This window comes from Gouania willdenowi, chromosome 10, assembly GCF_900634775.1.
Source record: "Gouania willdenowi chromosome 10, fGouWil2.1, whole genome shotgun sequence".
Classification (NCBI taxonomy): domain Eukaryota; kingdom Metazoa; phylum Chordata; class Actinopteri; order Blenniiformes; family Gobiesocidae; genus Gouania; species Gouania willdenowi.
In genome coordinates this window covers 40,008,982-40,032,921 of record NC_041053.1, presented here as the reverse complement: position 1 = coordinate 40,032,921, position 23,940 = coordinate 40,008,982, and the positions used below count along the sequence as shown (strand labels likewise).

At 36.6% G+C, this 23,940-nt stretch overlaps 1 protein-coding gene across 1 annotated transcript in view; it reads left to right on the top strand.

The window, feature by feature from the left end:
• The window catches only part of ppargc1b (peroxisome proliferator-activated receptor gamma, coactivator 1 beta), a 108,567-nt gene that overhangs the window by 238 nt on the left and 84,389 nt on the right, over positions 1-23,940 (top strand). The window lies entirely within an intron of this gene.

Here is a 23,940-nt window from a genome sequence, read left to right as displayed (position 1 = left end):
TTTGATGCGAGCCTCACACCGGCTTGTCAGCAGCATCTCCCCCGGCTTACAGCTTAAGCCGGGTCGGTGTGTGTGTGTGTGTGTGTGCGCGCGTGTGTGAGAGAGAGGGTTTGACGGCTGGCTTTGCAGGAAAAATGTCACATTTTGTGCGTGAATGTATCGGCGCGCACGGATTATTTGGTATGCGCCGGATGGAGCGCTGTGGAAACTTTTGACGCATTCTTTGAGGGAAGTTTTCATGTGTGTGTGCCGGGAACTTGGACACGTGGGGACGGCTGTGAACGCACCGCCTCGAGCCTCTTATGATGCAATGGTCGGTGTGTGTCATCGTCACCTCTGATCGGATCGATCCTTCCTGGTTCTGGGCCATTTTACGCATTTGGTCACCGTGATGTGTGAGTGTGAGGGGCTGTTATGGAACCACATCCACACCTCCACATGGTAGTGAGAGGTTGTTGGACCGTTTCCGGGGGGTGTGCACGGTGCACCGTGGACCGCGCACATCACCGGGATCAGGCTGTACATTTGGATTCCCGTGAGAAAAGTTAAGGCGACGCCACCTTTTTGGTTTGCGTAACGCTGCGTAAACACCGCTCTGTGTGTCTGGTGTTATGGACGCGCAGAACTGGTTCCCCTTGCGCATGTAATGTTAGTGCACGTCACGACCCAAAGCATTCTTATCGCCACCTGTTACACCCCCCCCCCTCCCTCCCCCCATCATCGATCATTGATCAGATTGTGGTTCAATCAGATAAAGTTGTGTTGGAGCTGTTGCTGCATCACTGGATACTAACATGTCATCTTTTCTGCTGCTCTCGTGCAAATTAAAATGGAATTTCTATTGTAAAGCTAATCTCAGCTGGCTGTGCGCACGCGCCCACGCACGGATTACGCGGACAGCCGCTGTTCTGTTCTGTCAGTGCACGGAGAGCCGGTATGTGAGCTCGATGTTCCGCTGATTGCTGTGATGATGATGATGATGATGATGATGGTCACAGCTGATTGGAGGCTCAAGCATCCAGGGAAACCGTCCGTGAACCGTGCACACGCACACGCACATCCTGATCAGTGTGAGCTGCATGATGTCACCAAAGTGATGATGAAAGCGTGAGAGGAAGGTCATGATGTGACTACAGATGCTCCCATCTGTCCTCATGAATTAGGGCTGGGCAATATATCGAGATTTAACATATACATCGAGTTTATTATTTATCAATATATGTAATTTACAGCTTATTTTGTATTAGAATAAAGCATGTAAAGCACAGTTAGCTGGATTTCGGAGTGCGTTCTAACCCAGACCTTCCCCTAAACAAGCCACACTACAGAACTCACTCACACGTGCTGTCCCTTAGAGGAGAAAAAGACTAAAGTGAAACATATTGTGCAGCTGTTTGTTAATAAATGAGCCTGTGTGGCATTTTGCATCAGCACATTTAACACAGAATTGTCTCTATGGTCAGACTTTATTTATATATATATATATATATATATATATATATATATATATATATATATATATATAGAGAGAGAGATGCGAGTTTTGGTTCAGGCCTAACCTGCATACATGCACAATGTTCAATATGCACGTGATTAATGTGCGTTGGACTCAATGATCACATTTGAATCTGTTTGTTCGTGTCAAACAATACATATCAGATCCAAATCTGAAATAAAACCGTGCTCATGTTTGCTTAAATAAAGTGGGTGGAATGTCATTAGTGTTTGATGTGTTTGTAGCACGCAGAGGTTTGTCCTTCACAGCAGAGGTTCTCAACCTTTTCAGCCCTCGACCCTTCAAAATAAAGGTCCCAGAGAGCGTGAACCCCCACTGTAGCTGAAGGTGGTTGAACACAGAGTCAGCAAAATGATCCATTGTTCTATGAATCTGTGATAATCATATTTATTTATTCATCTGAATAATATCCACTGTTATCCAGGAACCTTTATTATTATTATTATTATTATTATAGTCATCTTAAAGATGGAAATCCTTGTTTTAATCACAAATAAAATAAGTTCAAAGAGACCAAAAATGGTGGTAAAGGTGGTGAAATGGGATTTTAAAAACCACAGAAATTGGTTAAAAGTTACAAATTAAAGTGGACAAAAACAGACAGAAAAAAGTGGTAAAAGGTGTTAATTAAAAGTGTCAATATAGGAATAATTAGTTTAAACTGGCAAATAGTGGGCGTGACAAATTGTGAATGTGGTTAAATTGGCAAAAATGAGCATGAAATATGGTGAAAAGTGTTTAAAAGTGACAATCATGGGTCAACATATGTGAGATTAGGTGTAAAAAGTGGTGGAAACGGTTTAAAAGTGCTGAAAATGCAGAAATTGCTCTAATTTGACGAAGTGGCAGAAATGCATTAAAAGGAGCAGAAATATGGAAAGTTTGGTGTAGTTGCAGAAAAAGGGTTAAAAAAAATCAACAAAAATGTGCTCAAAGTGTTCAGAAAATATTCTTAGTTACTGTACTTGAAGGCATCTGGCGACCCCAAATGGGATCCTGACCCCAAGGTTGAGAACCTCTGTCTTAGAGGACGTTTGAAGTCCTTGAGTGTCAGAATGAAAGAAACAAAGTGCACGTACGGTGCACGTTGAACAGCAGCAGATCTGTGTGTAGCTTATCTTTCTACAAAGGTAGAGTTAATATATGTTAATATTTACTCAGGGTTATTAGTTGCTGGCTGTTGCCTTTCTCTCTCTCTCTCTCTCTCTCTCTCTGTGTGTGTGTGCATGTCTCTCGCCCCTGTCGGCTGCTTATTGTAATACTACTCTATCCTCGTGACTGGAGTTACAGAACAGGGCTACTGCAGTCATGTAATGTAGTAGTGGGGGAGGCGTTACCGTGACGTAGACCTGTGACGGGCGGCCCATCCTCTTCCTCCTCCCGTCATGTGACTCCTCCCTCCTCCTCCTCCTCCCCTCACAGCCCTCCATTGCTGTGGATCAGTAGAGTCTCACTCATTTTAGCCAAATATGGATAAGTTTCATTTTCAACATTAGTGCTATTTTACATTTTTATGTATAAATGATAGAAATGTATGTAGTACAGACGTGGGCAACTGGCGGTTCGGGGACCACATGCAGCCCTTGCTCTAATTTTGAGCGGCCCCTGAAGTAAATAAACAAAATGAGTTAAAAACACACACAAAATTACAGAAATATACACTAAAGCAGGGGTTCCCAAACCTTATAGGCTCTAGTACCCCTTTTCTCTTATTTCCAACTACAATATTTTGTTTAGAAAACTATTTAAAAACATCTATAGATCATAATGATGAAACGAACGAGTGTTAAAACACATTTTAAATAATGGGATTTTGTAAATAAGTGAATGAATCAGTATTTAGTGCCTCCTGAATAGATTTATTTCTATAGTTTTGATCATTTCCGGTCATCGACGTGGAACCCAGTATTTTCAGGTCTTGTTCTGATCAAGATAATTTCTATTAATATTTTGTGTATTTTGTTGTGATTTGTCTGTTCTTTTTATTATTCAGTATATATTTTTTCTTATTTCGTGTGTTTTTGTTGTGTTGTTGGTATTATTTCTCATGTCGTTTTGTATGTTTCTGGTATTTTTGTGTATTTTGTAGTGATCTTGTGTATTTTTCTCATTTATTGTGTCTTTATTGTTGTTTTGTGTGTTGCTGGTAATAGGAAGTATTGTTCTCTGACAGTGTGTGTGTTTTTGGTGTTATTTTGTGTATTTTGTTGTTGTTTGTCTGTTCTTTTTATTATTCATTATTATACATCATCATATTTTGTTGTTGTTTTATGAGTCACAAGTAATATTTAGTTTGATTATCCTTTTGAACTAAAAATAAACATTATAAATCCATATTTTTAAGGCTTTCATTTGTTAATTTTCCACTCTCTCTCTCTCAAGTATTGTAGTGCCATCGCGTACTCCTAGGGGTACACGTACCCCCTTTAGAGAAACACTGCACTAGAAATTATAAATTCACAAAATGACACAATGGCAACAACAACAACAAACAAAAAACAACTCATAATGAGAGAAAAAATTATAAAATTACAAAACGACAACAAAAACGCAGAAAATTAATAGACAAATGTCTCCAAAATCTCAAAATGACAACAAAAATTCACCAAAGGGTTCTTAAACACACAAAACAACAAAAAAAACGAACTAAATAGGAGGAAAATACGCTAAACACACATAAAACGACAGTAAAAACACACAAGACAACAACATAAATCGCAAAATGAGAAAAAAAAACGACCTTAAAAAAACAAAACAATAAATTACGCCAAAAAACACATGAAATGTTCTTCCCTGTATTAATGCTCACATTGGTCTGTATTCTAAATGCTGACATCAATGTTGATAATGTGACCCTCGGATAAGAGAATCACCTTTTTTGTGGCCCCTGCTGTAGTTGCCCACCTCTGATGTAGTGTATAAAGCACCAACAATATCCATAGATTCACTATTTTTATTTAATTTGGGAAAAAATATTTGTCAAATATTTTGAGGATTGAGCAGGATTTTTAAAAAAATGAGGAATTCTTTTAAGAATTTGAGAGTAAAATGTTCCATCATGTTCTCCAAACATGGGAAACTGTCAAATTTTATAGAGTTTTATTGAATTTATGATTAATTCAATGAAACTCCACTTGAATAATTGTAAACTTCCAAATAAAACGGTTAAAATGTTACGTTTTTTTTACTTTTTTTAGTGTATTATTTTGCATGAATGCTAATATTTAATGTTTAGATATGATACAGTGATTTAATTTCAATAAATATTTCCCTTGAAAAGTTTCTATTTTTGGAATTTTGCCAAAATTCCCAAGCTCAAGTTCCCGTGGAAATTTGCCAGATGTCTTTGCCGCCACACTTAGATATCCACAACTGAATTATTTTTGGTTTTCTCAGCCGATTTGGATGTTTTGTAGGGCCGTATTTGGCCCCTGCACCTTGAGTTTGACACATGCTGTAGATTCTCTTCCTAACACACATTTTGAACTTGTTTCCCGTCACTCAAAGCAGTTTATCATTTGTTAAAGTGATTTTGTTTTGCCTCCATTGTGGTATTCTGGACAATATTCATCATTTCCTGCCAGTTTACGCCTCGTGTGTTGAATTTCTGTGGAAAGGTCAGGGCGACGAAAGGTTCCCCACGAGTGGTTTGATCAACTTTCAAGTAAATGTGATCTTCATGGTCTTCACCTACTTCTCTCAGTGTCCAAAGGCCAAAGTACTGTGATAACAAGCAGCTTTCATGCTGAGAGCTGGGACCGCTTTCATCATCGTACGCAGGTTTCACATGCACTCAAACGCTTCCTGCACCTCATTCCTGGAGCTGCTACTGGATGCACGTTACTGTGTGAAATAAAACGACAACAATCAAAACCAGAGAAATCTAAAATCATGACACAAATAGACAGGAAACATGGTTTTAGTGGCAATAAGCAGATGTAAATATGACCAAAATATGTGGAATTAGAAAGGTAAGATGAGTCATAGCTTTTATTCTGAAAATACCATTTGTAACCTTCACAAATCCAGCTTTTATTATGAAAAGACCATTTAAAACACTCACAAATTTGGCTTTTATTATGATAAAACTTCCTGTTAACTTCAAAACAAGAGGCCTATTGACAAATGCACTAAAGCATGAATGAAAGACTAGAAGAGATGCTTTTATTTTGAAAAGAGAATGTTTGATTTGAAACATTTCAAAACATTGAGATGTGCTGACATCGATCTTCCGTCTCGTCCAATCCGGCGGCTGAAATCAAGCTAACGTCAGTGTGCACATGCTGCCGCAGCAGGACTCAACCAGCCACACATGGCTAGTAAAACATTAGCCCTAGCTTAGCGCTGTGCCTGTTTGCTAACCTTTGCATTCTAAGCACAAAGCGCACGTACACAACATCTGACCTCGTAAAACGCTTCCCTGGCTCTAAACTGTGATTACTGCACAACTGTCAGCATGTGCACTTATTTATATATACTTATATATTCTGTGGCATCAGAACAAGTTTAGTGTACGCCGAGCTGCTCCGTGAGACTAATGTCTAATGTAGATATAGAAACTGTGATAGACGTTGACCACTACTGTGATATCTGTTGGTTTTCTCACACATTTATCAGGTTTTAACGACACAAACACTATTAACGGAGAAAATGCACGTGAGAATGCCGTGTGCTAACGTCATCATCACACAAAAACAATCAAATGTTGTTTTGGGTGGAAAATGTTATGATATAGATTAAAATAAATAATAAAATTTGATTTAAAAAAAAAAAAAATCATCAAAGAACACATGCCTTTGATGATGACGTCACCGGCTCTCGTCAGCAGCCAATCAGGAGAGTTTGTCAGCCTGAAGGGGCTCATTTCTCATTGCCGTGGTAACATCTATTAGGGATGTAACGATTCACTCAACTCCCGATACGATTTGATTCACTATACTGGGTTCACGATACGATTCTCTCACAAATTATTTTACAAAATGGGACAAATGATGACTGAAAAAATATCCCTTTATTTTTTTGGGGAAAAAAAATAGAAAATACTTTACAATTTTCCTTTTATTTTTCATTGTCAAAAGAATCCCTTGATAAACTATTCAAAACAATGCAATTTAACTAAAAATAAATCTTGAATGAAATAAATAAAGGAATAATACAAATGAAGAAGAAGCCTATTCATTTAAATTCTGATTCTATAGTAAACAATGCAAAACTGCATATTAGTTCTTTTTCTTTTTAAAAGTGCAACTGAAAATGTATTTTGTGTCTTAACAATTGGACTTTTTTTTTTTAAAAAAAAGTATATATATATATAGTAATTTCACTGTATTTAGGTCAGATATTTGTTTGGACCAGCAGAGGGCGCTGGTAACCCAGTGGTTGGTTGGCATGCAGATATTCTGTGCAGTGAAGAAGAGATGCTATGCTAGCAGACAGAGCTAATAGAAAAACGTGACTTTTACAGATATTCACGTAATATTACAGACATTCTTTCGGTGCTAAATGGGTAATGAATCATTTTTGAATATGTTTAAGAGTAGAAGGCGGCCAGAAAGAAAGTAGTAGCAGATTTCGTCCTCCGCCTACGTTTCTGCACAAGAGAAGGATAAATAGATTGCGCCCTCTGCTGTTAAAACACACCAGGACATTGGAAGATATAATAATTATAATAATGAATAAAAATAATGAAATTAAAATACTAATAAAAATAAATACAAAATAATGAATAATAATATAAAATGATAAAAAGTAAACTAGATAAAGAAGAAAAAATAATAAATAAATAAATAATAATGAGTTCTTTACAGCATTATCACGAGTAGTGCATGCTAACTCATCATTTTGGAAGATTTGTAAAAATCTGAGATGACAAATACATTTCCTGCTTCTGTGTTTGCATCGTTTATTTGTGCTTTTCCTGCATGTCACACGTAGACGACTAAAGAAGAAAATAAACTGCTTTCTTCTTTTTGTTCGTGACACATTGAAACAAAGCCTTTGTGTATCAGGAGTGAAAAGCTAATAAATATTAAAGTCCATCGTTCTCCGCGGTGCAGCTCTGCTCAGCCTCATGCTGTCAGTCAGCACTTTATCCCGTGTGTGTGTGTGTGTGTGTGTGTGTGTGCGCGTGGGTGTGTGTGTGTGTGGTGTGTGCGTGTGTGTGTGCGCTTACGTAGCAGGTGGTCACCTTTCATCCCTGGCTATCAGGTGATCCTATCTTAATTCCAGATCAGGAAGTGGCACAGTCTCCTACTGACCACATTAGCTTTCTCTGTGGGAAAAGACACGTTTTTGACGTTATTAAAGCTCCACGTCGTTAGTTTTGTATGATTACCGTCTTTTCCTGCGTATGAATCTAAATCAGCATTAGAATATTGAGTGATCTGAGCATTAACACAGGGAAGAACAAATAGTTTTTATTGTCATTTTGTGTTTTTCTTTGTTTGTTTTTTTTTTATTTGTTATGAGACATTTCTGTTGTGCTTTTGTGTATTTCTTTATGTAAAATGTTTTTTGGAGTCATACTGTGTATTTGTGTTGTCATTTTGCGTTTCTTGGAGTATTTTTTGTGTGCTTTTGTTGTCACTGTGTCAGTTATTGTTTTGTGTTATTGTGTGTATTACTATTGGTGTTTTGTTCATTTCTGTAGTAGTTTTGTCAATTTTTGTGTTTTTCTTTTGTCTTTTCTGTTGTCCTTTTGTGTATTTTTCCTGTAAAATGTAAGTTTTTTGAAGTCATACTGCATATTTGTGTTGTCATTTTGCATGTATTTGTGGTGTTCTTGTCTTTTTCTGTAATTTTGTTTAGTCATTTTGAGTATTTTTGTTGTTGTTTTCTGTTACTTGGAGTAATTTTGTGTATTACTGTTGTCGTTTAGTTCATTTTTGTAGTAGTTTTGTGTGTTTTTAAGTATTTTTGTGTTTTTCTTGTCTTTTACTGTATTTTCCTGCATTTTTGTGTATTTTTGTTGTCATTTGGTGTATTTTTCTTTTCGTTTTGTGTTATTTGGAGTAATTTTGTGTATTACTGTTGCCATTTTGTTCATTTTTGTAGTAGTTTCTGTGTTTTTCTTGTCACACTACAGAACTCACTCACACGTGCTGTCTCTTATAGGAGAAAAAGATTGAAGTGGCAGATGTTGTGCAGCTGTTTGTTAATAAATGTGCCCATAACTGAGACACAGCTCCCACACCATTCTCACATGGTAAACCTCATGTTGACTACCATCCTGTGGCACAAAGGACAGTTTAACATCACGTCTCGTGTTTATTGATTTTATGTTGCTTTTTTTGATTAAAAAAATAGTGTAGAATTGCATCAGCATTAAAACTGCAGCATGGGTATTCCTGAGTACTGCTTCGCTCTGTGAGTAGGCGCCGCTTTGTTACGTGGGCCAATAAATTGGATTGAAAGTGGCCTTTGACTGAGAAACAGTGAAGCATCCAGACGGTAGAAGTTCCAGTTAGGAAGGGGTGGTGTGTGTGTGTGTGTGTGTGTGTGTATAAATAACCAGTGATGGATGCTGCTGTGGTGGGCAGTGCCACACTCGTCTTCTCCATCCCATGTTCTCCGTCTCTCTGTCTGAGTCGTGATGTGCAGAACTGCTGCAGTGGGATGTGACTCACCTGTCCATCCCACACACACACACACACACACACGCACACACACCCATTGCTATACCAGATGTGTGTTATTTAAAGCAGAGGTTCTCAACCTTTGCCTTCTAGAAACTAAGAATATTTTCCTTAATTTGAGCAAATTCTGCTTATTTTTACCCTTTTTCATCATTTTTTCTTGCCACATTTTTGATCCTTTTAATGCATTTTGCTTCTCCATCAAAATTCATTGCCTTTTCTGCACATTTTTTCCAAGATTAAGACGCTTATAAACCCTTTCCGCCACTTTTCCACCATAATGTCACATATGTTGACCCATTATTGTCACTTTTCACCTGATTTCATGATTATTTTTTCCAATTTAACAACATTAACGATTTGTCGTGCCCATTATTTCCCAGTTTAAACTAATTGTTCCTATTAAAATTACGTTACCACAACCTACCTTTCCCAATTTCTGCCACTTTTAATTAAATTTTGTCCACTTTAATTTGTTACTTTTAACCATTTTCTGTGGTTTTTAAAATCCCATTTCACCACCTTTTCCACCATTTTTGGTCACTTTTAACCCATTTTATTTCTGATTAAAACAAGGATTTCCATCTTTAAGATGACTATAATAATAATAATAATAAACGTTCATGGATAACAGTGGATATTATTCAGATGAATAAATAAATGTTTATCACAGATTCATAGAACAATAGACCATCATTTTACTGACTTTATGGATGGACCAATTTAGCCACTTTCACCATTTGTCAGAACCATTATTTAAACCAATTGTTCTAATGTTGACATTTTGAACCCTTTTTTACCACTTTTTCTCTCTGTTTTTGTCCTCTCTAATCTGCAACTTTTAACCAATTTCTGTGGTTTTTAAAATCCCATTTCACCACCTTTTTTCATCACATTTAACCCATTTTTATTACTGATTAAAACAAGGATTTTTTTTTTTTTAAATGAATATATACTATAGCTCAAATAATAATAAACTTCCTATTCAGATGAATACAGATGTACCTTCAGCTACAGTGGGGGTCCCCGCTCTCTGGAACCTTTATTTTGGGGGTCGCGGGCTGAAAAGATTGAGAACCACTGGTGTAAAGGTTCTGGTTGTGAATAAGAAAAGGTTCTCTAACTGTAAGGAACCGTAACAAGTCGGAGAGAACTTGTAAATCCTTTTTCTTGTGACGTTTCCTCCTAAATCCCTCTGAGGTTAATCAGACATCCGGTTCTGATGCTGACCCCCCCCCCGACGTGTGTGTGTGTGTGTGTGTGTGTGTGTGTGTGTGTGGTGTGGTGTGTGTGTGTGTGTGTGTGTGCGTGTGCGTGTGCGTGTGCGTGTGCGTGTGCGTGTGCGTGTGCGTGTGCGTGTGCGTGCGTGTGAGAGAGTCACATGGTAACATTGATTCTCAGCTAACGTGTAAGCAGAAGCAGGTGAAGGAGGGGGAGGGGGTGGGGGGGGTTCTCTCAATAATTCATTACCTGGAGGTTTGTCAGCAGCACTCAGCAAACACTTCATCAGAGCTCATGTACAGCTTTCACATTTTCTGTATCAAGTTTTCCCCAAAATTCAGTTTTATAGTTCACTTGGTTTACATTTTATTACACATTTCAGATCAGATACCACCCCCCACCCCCCATTGTGATAATATTGAAATAAAAATATTGACCATTCTATTTCAAATATTATAAAATAACATTAAATTTGCAGTCTCTTATTTTAGAACAGAAATAAAGCTTTTTTTTTTAGCCCCCCCCCCATGCCCCCTCGCTTCCTTGCGCCCCTCCTGTTATGATTTTGTGGTCCCGCCCCCATTTTGGGAACCACTGGGTTAAGGAAACACGTTATAAAATACAGTAGGTAAGATATGACAAGGCATAAGAAAGGACAAAAAGCAATAGAATTTGATGAGACACTGTAATATATTAGGGCTGGGCATTGCCATGTCACGATACGATATATCTTGATATTAAACAATGAGATCTATATATATATATATAGTGACAAATCACAATATCAGTAATTACAAATGTAACCTTTACAAGCACAAAATGGTATTAAATGCAATATTTCATTCTTTTTAAACTTGCGAGAACTAGTGAATGGTACCTAACTGTAATTCAAGTACAAATAATAAATAATAAAAAGTGATATTTTTATCAAACTGTCAAATTACATTTTTCAGAAAAGTTCATCATGGTCTGATGGTGCGTTCACTGACCGGGAGTTTACGTGCTATGCATGTTAGCGCAATGACATATTTTTTTTGTTAAAAAACGTGATAAAAAAAAATCAATTTGGACATTTTTTGGATTGATTTGACAATCTTGCCGTCAAATATTGAGACACATCATCACAGAATTGATTTTTTTTGACACCTTTATAATATACTGTAGGTAAGATATGATCAAACAAGGTTTGGGTAAGATACTAAAGTATAGATAAAATCAGGGATGGCATAGAATACGATTTTATTTGCTTTAGTCATTATTGTAGCGTTGTACAACCTTTACATGGCTGTTTCTGTCTTTGTAGAAAAATATGTTCATTTTATCACAAGTTTCTCCAAAGTTACACAAACATCTGGGTTTGATGCTATAATCTTCCTTTTAATGATAAAACACCTGATGGTTTGTGCTGGAGATGAATGATAAACTGCTTGGTCATTGATCTCAGTTTAACCTTTAACCTGGTTTTTTTAAACAGGGATAAAAGCGTCCACCAAAGGCTTACTGATCATTCCTCTTCAGTACGTCACCCAGCAAAGCTCCTCTACAACATTAAGTGTTGTTTTGGATTTTTCTCACCTTTTTACGGCCCCTCAGAAGCTGAAAAGTGATCGTAAAAAGGCTGAGATTTTCACACAGGAGTCAGACTTTCAGTGCAAACTGCAGCAGAGACTAAAGTCAGTGTTTCACGCCATCATCTCGCATGCCGTCCAAAGGCTTTTCCAAACCCTGTTCTTCCCCTGAGGTGAAGCAGCAGCAGCAGCAGCACTCAACCGTGCACAGAGTCCAACACGCACTAAGGCTTTATAGCGTGTAAGAAACATGGAGTCTCTGCTGATACGCAGCGAACCTCTTTTCTGTCTTCATTCTTATGAAAATCTATTGGTTTTGTCTGAGTTTGGGTTTAAAACATATGAGGTACCTTTGATTTTTTATCATATGTTTGCTATTCTGTCATGATTTTAACCAACAAACTGTAGCACACAAAAGAAAGGCAGTGGTTTCCAACCTTTTTAGGGTTGTGACCCCATTTTTATATCCAAAATTTCTCCCTAATCATGTTTATTAAAGTTTGTTACAGGATTCATGCACAAAGTGAGAATATATTTTTATGCTGCATTTTATTTGAACTAGATTCATATTTAAGAAAGTTTAAAGGTCTAATATCGTGGTATTTTTTTAATCTCCATTTGTTCTAAGAACCACAAAAACATAGTATTGGAGGTTTATTTTCCCAAATTTACCTCGTTTCTGGAGTTTTAGCCTCTGAAAAGTACCTACTTATGCATATTCATGAGTGGGCGGGTCTGTAGACGCTGACTCCACACAACAGCTGATCGCTACTGGAGTTTTTTTTTTTGCAATCCACACACTCTTGTTTTTGTTTTCAGCCAAAAAACTGCACATTACAGTAAAACACATGGATATTTAAGTGGCTATTGTTATTGTGAGTCAGACAAACACTGTTTCAGGGTATGTGTGCGGCAGCAGCAGCAGCGGAGTCAATCAGCTGTTTCAGCTGCTTCAAAGACTCACCGGAGCTGCTACGTCGCTTTTTTTTCTCCTCCTCTTCACTACTGACCACAGAAATAGTCCATTTAAGGTGATAGTCACTGTTTTGTCCAACCGCTGCATCGCATCACAGACACGTCAGATCAAGGCGATACGAGATGATATAACGGATGCTAAAAATGGAACTGCTACACTCTGGCTGCCCACTGCTCCTCAGAGAGGGGTTAACTGCAGAGAACACATTTTGTGTATGTAGTTTTACATATATGGCAATAAGGTATAATATATATTCTATATTAAACCGCAGTGTTTGTTTTAGCTGTGAGGCAGTTTGAGAGGGAGGAGCTCACATTCTTATAGGGTAGGAGGGGCCAGGATTGTCTGGAGGAGGAGTTTCCGCATTGTGACGTCACAACGTGAGATGTATTGTGTGTGATGTGTTAATTTGAAAAAGAATAATAATTTAAAAATGTAAAAATACAATTTTAATCAATGTTTTTTCTTTTCTTTTTTTTTTTTTTTTTACAAATTCCTAGACATTTCCTATTTTAATTCCAGGCAACCCCACAATGGGTCACGACCCCAAGGTTTAAAAACACTGCATTATAATTTTAGGCATCTCTCCTTGGACTGTCTGTAAATATATATGTAAATATATCTCCTTTGCCCCCTACCTGTAAATATATATATATATATATATATATATATATATATTATATATATATATATATATATATATATATATATATATATATATATATATATATATCTGTGTCCTTTATTCTTTATATGATACTTTAGTATTTCTATGTATGTATACAGTAGCTTTTATTATTGTGTTTATTTTATCTTCATTGCACTATTTTTGGGGTTTTTCTGTTGTCTTTTTTATTGAGCTGTCATGACATTTAATTTCCCCACTGCAGTATGAATAAAAAAAACTAAACAACCTAAATATTTAAGTAACTATATAAACTAAGCACATAAAAAGGCATTATTGTTGAAATAAAAAAAAATGTTGCAAATATAATTAAAAAAAAATAAAAAAAAAACCTTTTTAAAGGGAATAAAAAAATATGTTAAAAAGGAAAAAGGTTTCATTGCATTTAAAGGAGAACAGGATATAAAATTAACAAAATGCATATAAATGGAATAACATAATTTTTTTTTATCAAAGTGATGATGTGATATAATATTTTTACATCCCTATTTATATATATATATATATATTTTTGTGCATGTGTTGTTGATGAATTGTGTGTCCTACAGTAAAACTAGAGCTTGTGTATTATCTGTATTTGTGCTTCAGAGGGTCGATACGAGCAGCCTTGTGGTAAACTGTCCGTTTCTCTGTGTATGTTTGATAACCTGCTGAGGCTCTGCTCTGTACATTACATATACCATCTCTGATCCTGATTTTTTTACCTCATTTTACACACATTGTCTCGCTTGTTTTCTGGTGTGTGTTTTTTGTGTACCTGCACACACACACACACACACGTGTGTAGCATGTCATGTGTCCTAAGCTAACCTTTGCCTGCATATTTGTATTCATCACACACATGTGCCATGTTGCTGAATTGATACTGTCAACCTGAACGTGAGGTTATTTGTCATTCTACACACACACACACACACACACACACCTTCAGGTGCATTGTGCAACACCTGAGGTTTGAAGGAGAAAGAATCCAATCTGCTGTGTCGGGGGCTCGTCCAGGCCCGTGGGGGGCGGGGGCTGAGACGCTGCCTGTTCTATTTTCTTCAAAGCTCTCTTCCTCTCGTAGCTGATTTATGGCTGAGGCTGCACACAGGACAAATACACTTATTTTAAAACAGACAGAGCATACAGAAGGGGTTTTTATTTTTATGTCTGAAGCAGATTCTACAAATCACAGAAAACCAACGTGCTCACAGACTCACGATATGTGATGTTTTATTAAACCAGTTTTAAGCACTTCAGGAATGTAAATGTGCACAGATCAGCCATGTTATTATGGGTAGTGATCTCTCTGGTGGACCTGGTGCTTTAGAAACAGGAAAAGTGGACAATCACAAGGATTTTTAACCAAATATTACTTTAAAAAAATACGATACATAAAAGGCTTATTGGTTTCACGTGAACGATACGATACAAGATTTAGAAAAGTGGAAAAAAGACGCCCCAAAAAGTATTTATTTTAAATTTATTTTATTAATATTATGAATAGATTTGAACTCTATATATGGTTTTGAAGGTTCAATCTGAATATAAATATGAAATAAATGCTAAAAATAAGACTTTTCCTTTGTAAAGTGCAAACATGGGCTAAGAAATAATTCCAACAAGTTCATTTTGCCTTTTTTTTTTTACTTTTTTTTTTTTTTTTTTTTTGCTACTCAAAGTGTATTTCTAAATACATTTCAAAGTACATTTCCTTAAAAAAAGTTGTCTAAATAAATGAAACCGTAACATATTATAGGTAAAAAAAGTTCCACTGCCACACTGATAGAACTAGAATTACGCAGCTAATATATGGGGGAATCCAGGCATTAGCATAGCATTAGCACCAGTTAGCATCGTCAAAACAATAATGATACAACTTTATTCATAAAAATTAATCAAAAGCTTTTTTTTAATAGGCTGAATTTTGTAAAATTGTCCAACAAAGGAATAAGTAGTGAAGCATAGTAAGTTGGAGGCCAATGATGCTAATGCTAATTGCTAAAACTAAATTGGGGAGATCAGTCATTAGCATGGTATTAGCATCATTTAGCATGGTTCAAACATCCTAATTGGAGCTTGATTATGCTAATAATGTAATTTCTTTTTAATAGAAGGGCATCAGATTACAGCGTTTGTCGCAAATGACCCGTACATTATTTTGTAGTTTGGTCATTATCATAGCATTAGCACCAGTTAGTATTTTAAAAAAATGACTAAAGAGTGAAATAATTAATGGGTAGAAAATTGTTGAAAATGTACATTGACTTACATGGAGTGTTATAGTATTTTGTGTGTTTGTGCTATTTTTATACTTATTTTAATACATGCTTTTATTATGAAAAGGCCAAGCTGTCTTGTTTGGTGTGAACTATGTGTCTTTCAGATAGTAGTTTATGGTTTTTATTCTAAGACAGCACTTATGATACTGTAGATAGTGAAGCTTTTATGTGTCTCGTTATTACAGCTGTAGAACACTTACAAACCCAGACTATGTTCAAGGCTAAGTTGTGTTTCAGTGCGGCTGTAAAAAGTACACTAACTGTCCCAGTTATCAAAGCGGACTTTAACACCTCGACGTCGTCTTTGTGCCGCCATGTGACGTTAAATACGCCTCAATCTGAGCTGAAGTGCCCTACTGAGAGTAGGGCTCTGATGTTGTTCGGGCTCCGTCACAGCTTTGTCGAATGCTTGTCCTGGTGCCAGTGTTTTGGCTGGCCTCCCCCCCCCCCACCCTTACATCAGACGGATTGAGTTGTCAAGATGTCTGGACTGTTAATGGGAAAACGCCCAACTAACACCAGACCATCATCATCATCATCATCATCATCATCACTCCCTGGACACTGACACGATAGCCTGTTGGCCCAAATACACACACACATACTTTGATATATTTGCAAACACAATCTGGTGTCGTGCCAAGCTGAAATGTATACACAACTATGTCCATTCCTCTCCAATAATCCGTTGGTTGAGCGGGATTATTGTGTGTGATTACAACCCTGCTGCACAACTTTAGGGATTACAAGGTGCAGCCAGAGGGTAAATCCTCCTGTGGAGACTCTTAACACATCTTATGCTAAGGTTGATGAAGCTATGTAGCAGTAGCATCACTGCTAAATAGGGATGTAACGATTCACTCAACTCCCGATACGATTCGATTCACAATGCTGGGTTCACGATACGATTCTCTCACGATTTATTTTACAAAATGGGACAAATGATGACTGAAAAATATCCCTTTATTTTTTTCGGGAAAAAAACTTGAAAATACTGTATTATTTTCCTTTTATTTTTCATTGTCAAAAGAATCCCTTGATAAACTATTCAAAATAATGCAATTTAACTAAAAATAAATCTTAAACGAAATAAATAAAGGAATAATACAAATGAAGAAGCCTATTAATTTAAATTCTGGTTCTATAGTAAACAATGCAAACTGCATAATAGTTCCTTTTCTTTTTAAAAGTGCAACTGAAAATGTTTTTGTGCCTTAACAATTGGACTTTAAAAAAAAAAAACAGTAATTTCACTGTATTTACATCAAATATTTGTTTGGACCAGCAGAGGGCGCTGGTAACCCAGTGGTCAGTTGGCATGCAGTTATTCTTGCAGTGAAGAAGAGATGCTATGCTAGCAGACATAGCTAATAGAAAAATGTGACTTTTACAGATATTCACATTATATTACAGATATTCTTTTGGTGCTAAAGGGGTAAGGAATCATTTTAAGAACATGTTTAAGAGTAGAAGGCAGCCAGAAAGAAAGTAGTAGCAGATTCTGCCCTCCGCCAACACTTCTAGACAAGAGAAGGATAAATATAAATAAATAAAAGTACTGCGATTCAATTTTCAGAGTATCGATGTGAACCGTGATACCTATGAATCGATTTTTAACTGCCTTACGATTAATCGCTACATCTCTACTGTTAAATGCTCGTGTTGTCAAATTGGGTTGTTAACCATTTTTTTCCCCCTCATGAAAGCTATAAAGTTCTCACTGTTAGTGATTTTTCTTCATATTTAACACTTTTCTTTGGTAGGAAATCATCAGTTATCAACATTTTCTAACATTTGTTGTCATATAAGTGACTATTAAACAGCTAACTGTTGCTAGTTAACGTTGTATCATTGACTGTGTGACTCCTTTCTCTACACTACACACTCTATAGTATATACTGTCTAGTATACAGTATATACAGTACTATAGTATGATTAGGATGCTAAGTGTTTCCTGCTGAAGTATACTTTCATGTTTCCCAACAAACCTTGTTCACACTGAGGCTAAATATCTCTGTTGAGTTTCCACCTTTACTTTGAAAGTTCTGAAAACATTTGAAGTGAGAAAGTGACCAAGCAGAATATCAACATGTGCTCTGTTGATCCATAAAACTCACGAAAACACATTTTATTCACACATTTCAAAGATTTTCAGAAACCCTCCATTGTGCTACTTCCTGTTAGCTTCAAAACAAGAGCACTATTTACTAAAGCTTGAAAAAAAAAAAAAACTAAACTAATGGAAGAAAAGAAAAGATGCTTTTATTTTGAAAAAGGACTGTTAGATTTTTAGCTTGAAGCCGATCCCAGCACTATTTTACATTCTGCTCCCAATGCATCATGGGACGGTTGAGTATGACTAGTGTGCCCACGTGCATACTTTAAAAATGTCTCCATATAGTATACATCGTATACATACTAGTTGATGTCAGACTTAGTATGAGTAGCGTTAGTATGTGATTTCAAACACAGCCTAAGACTTTGTACCACAACTTGAAAATACCTCCTTGAAGTCTTTGAAACCTTGTAGCTAGCATGTGGCTAACATAGACTTCAGTAGCAAAAAGGATGATGAAAATACAAAAAACACTACTAAAATAAACAAAGCAAGACATTAAATGAGAGAAATAAGACGTACAAAATGACTCCATAAACACAAAATGTCAACAAAAACTCACAAACCCTTTGTTCTTTCCTGTGTTAATGATAAGAATGGTCATTATTCTAAATGCTGACATTATTTATCATCACGTGACCCTCGGATCAGATACGGTTTAGAGTTTACGATAAATACAAACCTTAACCTTTTTACTTGTGTTTGGACGTTTTTCCTCTTCACCTTTAGATGCTTTAACTGTATAAATATGAGACGTGAAAGACGAGAACACACTGTGTCACCTGAGCCGCAGGTTTCTTACTGCTGAGTCAAAGATGGGCAACATGTGATCACGGGTGGAAAATAACACGTCCCAAGCTGCTTATTGTCTGTGCTGTGGATGTGGATGATGCCCTGCAGTGCCACACACAGACACACACACACACACACACACACACACACACACACACACACACACACGGTCCATTAGCATTAGCATCAAGGAGTCGTGATTGAACAATTCTGATTTTCTTTTCTTTCATCTGTTAATATGACAATAGTTTCCTGTGTTATATACTGTAATATAATGCTGATATTTTCCACTCCTGGCAGTGATGTCATTGCTGTTGTAGCGGTAAACAATAATCATGTGACGGTTTGGCAGATTTGATGGTTTTAAGAGTTGAATACACACACAAAATGTTTATGGTATCAACAGAGGGACAGTTATTTTATCTGCACTGTTGTGTACAGTACACGTTGTGTGTGTGTGTGTGTGTGTGTGTGCGCGCTCTCAGGGGCTTTGCTGTAAATGAGAGAATAGTTCATGGGAAATTTCCATCATGTAAAGCAGCATCATACACACACACACACACACACACACTCACTTATAGCCGTGGTTTCCATCTGCCAAAGGAAAGTCGTGCACAGATCAGTGTTAGCAAGTCGTTTTAGCGCGGGCGATAAAGGCTCACACTCACTTCATCACCACCCCCCACCCACAGCCCATGGTGTTATTCAATACGCCCCCCCGCTGTCACCCATTCACCAAACATCCTCTCCAGTCGTTTGTAGATATTTTTAGCCGTCGCCTATTTTCCCACAGAAAAAGAGACTTTGATGTGCAGGTGCGTTTCCTCAGAAATAGGTTAGCCGTGCTAGCTCGTCACTAGGCCCGTAGTGATCCAAAGTTCATGAGGAAGAATCTTAAGATCCATCATGTGTGAGGGTGAGATCGGTTTCACACACCTAGTTTTTTCAGTCTGCAAAATAAAAACATCACCTTAGTGTAGATTATTGAACCTGAAACACCATCAGCAAAGTGCCGGTCCATTGTTCTATGAATTTGAAATTGGCAAAAAAATAAGCATGAAATATGGTGAAAAGAGGTTAAAAGTGACAATAATGAGTCAACACGTGACATTAGGTGGAAAAGTGGTGGAAAGGGTTTATAAGTGCTGAACATGGTTTTAAAGTGGAAACAATGTGCAGTAAAGGCATTGAATTTTGATGGAAAAGTGGAAGAAAATTGAAATGGGAGTAATGTAGCAAAAAATGCATCAAAATGAGCAAAAATATGGCAAGAAAAAGTGATTAAAATAGGTAAAAATTGGTGTAGTTGCAGAAAAATGGTAAAAATAAGAAAAAGTGGGCTCAAATTTTTCAAAAGATTTATATTCTTAGTTTCTTGAAAACAAATGATGACCCCCTCCCAGTGTCACGTGACCCTAAATGGGATCCTGACCCAAGGATGAGAACCCCTGGTCTACAGTGCATTAATTGAATGGGTTGCTATCACTTTACATAAGTCTATAGCAGATTTCAAAGGGCAAACCAACTGTTTTTGGAGCTTATTTTACATGTCAGAGCTTCAGATACAAGTGTTGTGTTCATAAAATGTGTTTTTCTAGCTTTTCTTTTATATTAAACTTCTCTCCTCTTAAATACTGGGCAGCTATGCAGACACTAATGTGATCTCTGTTCTCGGCCTAATAAATTGGCCTCTAATGTAATAACCTTGATATTGTGATGCATTTCTGTGGTAATGTGCTGTAATTACAGCCATAATTCACTAAGATGAACGTACAGGAAGCTCTGCAAAGCTCAGGGGTAGAAAGTTTATAGGTGTGTTTGTGTTGGAGTGTGTGAGTCATGCATGTGGGTTGCTATAGTGACGAGCAGGCTGCTACCTGTGTGAGGTGGGCGACGCCACTCCTTCCACACATAAACACCCTGGCACACTGGTTCACGCGAGGCCTCCCAGTGCACCCAGTATCTGATGGTGGTAACTTTCCACCACGGTGGGTCCTCCCCAGGACTCCAGCTCCATCATATCTCCTCCACTGCTGCTCACTGACCTACTTCTGATGGTTGCGTGACCCAACAGTTCAGCAGCATCAGCCACACACATACAGTATAGATATTCACGTTCACAAACATGCGTTAGAGTTTTCTGTTGTGCACCAGAAGTTGTGTTTGTGTAATTCATTTCACCTTCAAATGATGATTTATCACACATGAAAATACACAAAACTGGACAATTGGAAATATTTTAACCTCATATTAATGGAATATTTGCACGTTCATGCTTGCAGAACAGGGTTTTACCCACTTTATTTATGCATTGTGTTGCGTTCAAGGCCTGTATCTGTGCATTAATACAAGAAACAACAAAGGCTTTGCATGTTTTTGTTGTTCTTTTGTATATTTTCCCCTCGTTTTAGTGTTTTGTTTGTTATGAGTCATTCTGTGTATTTTATATTCACTTTTACAGACATGTGTAATTGCGTATTGCGTAAGCATTTTCTGTTGTGCACGGGAAGTTAAAAGACCAGCCTCTAAATGCTGTGTAATGGTGCACGCCTTGATTTTAGCTGCAAATGATTTCTCACACAGGAAAATACAGAAAACTGCACAATTTACCTTATATTATTGGAATATTTGCACATAATGCATGTCGTAGAACTATTAAAGGAGATCTTGTTCATTTTCCTGGTTAGAAATCATGTTTTTACCCTCTATATTTATGCATAGTGTTGTGTTCAAGGCCTGTACACATGCATCTGCAAACACAGAAATATATAAACATTCATAAACATGCGTAAGCATTTTCTGTTGGGCACGAGAAGTTAAAACCAGCCTCTAAATGCTGTATAATCGTACACGTCTTGATTTTACCTGCAAATAATGATTTCTTACACATGGAAATACATAAAACTGCACAATTTACCTCATATTAATGGAATATTTGCACATATGCATGCCTGTAGAAATATTAAAGCTCGTTTTAAAACATGTTTTTACCACTGATAACTACAGCTATAGGTTTTTGTTGTTGTTTTGTATAGTTTGTACAGTTTGTTTGTTTTTTTGTTACTTTGAAAACACACATGATGACGACAACTATTTGCAGAGGGAATTTGTGTATTTTTTGTCGTCATGTGCATTTTTATTCATAATTGTGTATGTTTTTGATGTCATTTTTTGTATTTTTTGAGGTTATTTTGTATATTTTTTATCTCATTTTATTGTTGTTTTGTTTATGATTAATTTTTGTGCATTTTTGTTGTTTGTTTATTTCTTGTTACTTTGCTTATAATCGTGTTTTCAGAAGGAATGTGTGTATTTTTTGTTCTTGTGCATTTTTTTTAGGTTATTTTGTGTATTTTTGATGTATTTTTCAGTCACGTTATGTGTTTTTTTTTTGTGCACATTTAGAGCATTGCTATGCTTCAATGCCCGTTTCTCCTATTAACGTTTGAAGATGAATAAATCCACTGTTTTTTCACAGAATCACCGATGAATATTTGTGTACTTTTAGCTTTGCTACAGATTTTTTGCCAGCGTCAGAGTTCACTGACACACATTGGCTGAGTGTGTGTGTGTGTGTGTTTATCTGGAATAGTGAATGTTTCCCGTGTGATGCAATACGTGTAATAAGCCAAATTCTTTCTCGCTGAGTTGTCTTGGTTCTCGTGGTAAAATGTGTCCAAACGTGCGTCTGCAGCAGTTTGGTTTGTGTTCTTTCTGTTTGCATGAACATTAAGGTTTGGTTTGGGTGTGTGCCGCTCTGCTCCTCCTCCTCCTCCTCCTCGTTCAGGTTTTTGAATAGTAAAGGTGTGAATGAGGTGACAGTTGAACTGTTTTCTTCCCGACTGGATCAGCCTGTACTGCTTTTATTCTCTGTTCACTGCTGAAAGTCAGTTTCATTGTTTAATCAACCCTTTGAATTTCACAAATTCCTTTTTAGGTTTTTATCCATTTCCACCTCACATTAAACATTTGTCTTTCATCATCTTTCCCTGTTTAGACGACTTTACGGAAAGTTTTTATTAAACTTTCCGAAGTTGTACCAAACATGCTAAATATAGGGTTAATAGTAGGGGTGTGCATTGCCATGAATCCAACGATGCGATACGATTTGCATGTCACAATACAACATATCCCGATACTAGGGAAGTAACGATTAATTGTAAGGCAGTTAAAAATCGATTCATAGGTGTCACGGTTCACATTGATACTGTGAAAACTGAATCCCAGTACTTTTTTTAAACAGCAGAGGGCGCTATATATTTATCCTTCTCTTGTCCAAATGCTGAGGCGCTACTACTTTCTTTCTGGGCACCTTCTACTGTTAAACATGTTCATAAATGAATCCTTACCCCTTTAGCACCGAAAGAATATCTGTAAAAGTCACGTTTTTCTATTAGCTCTGTCTGCTAGCGCATAGCATCTCTTCTTCACTGCACAGAATAGCTGCATCCCAACCGACCACTGGGTTACCAGCGCCCTTTGCTGGTCCGAACAAATATCTGACGTAAATTCATTGCAATGACTGTTTTTTTTTTTGTTTTTTTTAAGTCCAATTGTTAAGACACAAAATACATTTTCAGTTGCACTTTTAAAAAGAAAAAGAACTATTATGCAGTTTTGCATTGTTTACTATAGAACCATAATTTAAATTAATAGGCTTCTTCTTCATTTGTATTATTCCTTTATTTATTTCATTCAAGATTTATTTTTCGTTAAAATGCTTTGTTTTGAATAGTTTATCAAGGGATTCTTTTGACAATGAAAAATAAAAGGAAAATAATACAGTATTTTCTAGTTTTTTTTCCCCAAAAAAATAAAGGAATATTTTTCAATCATTATTTGTCTACAGTCCCATTTTGTAAAATAAATCGTGAGAGAATCGTATCGTGAACTCGGTATCATGAATTGAATCGTACATCCCTAGTACTCAATCTTTTTACACTATCTAATGTGAACGCACTACTTTACATACTCATTTTGAGCATTAATACAGGGAAGAAAAAACAGTTTGTGAATTGTTGTTTTTATTATGGATTTTTGTTGCACTTTTGTGTATTATTTTGTAATTTTTTTTGTCTTTTAAAGTCATTTTGTGTAGTACTATTTTGTTGTGTTTCACAACATAATTACTCCCAAAAACACAGAACGCGACTATAAAAACAAACCAA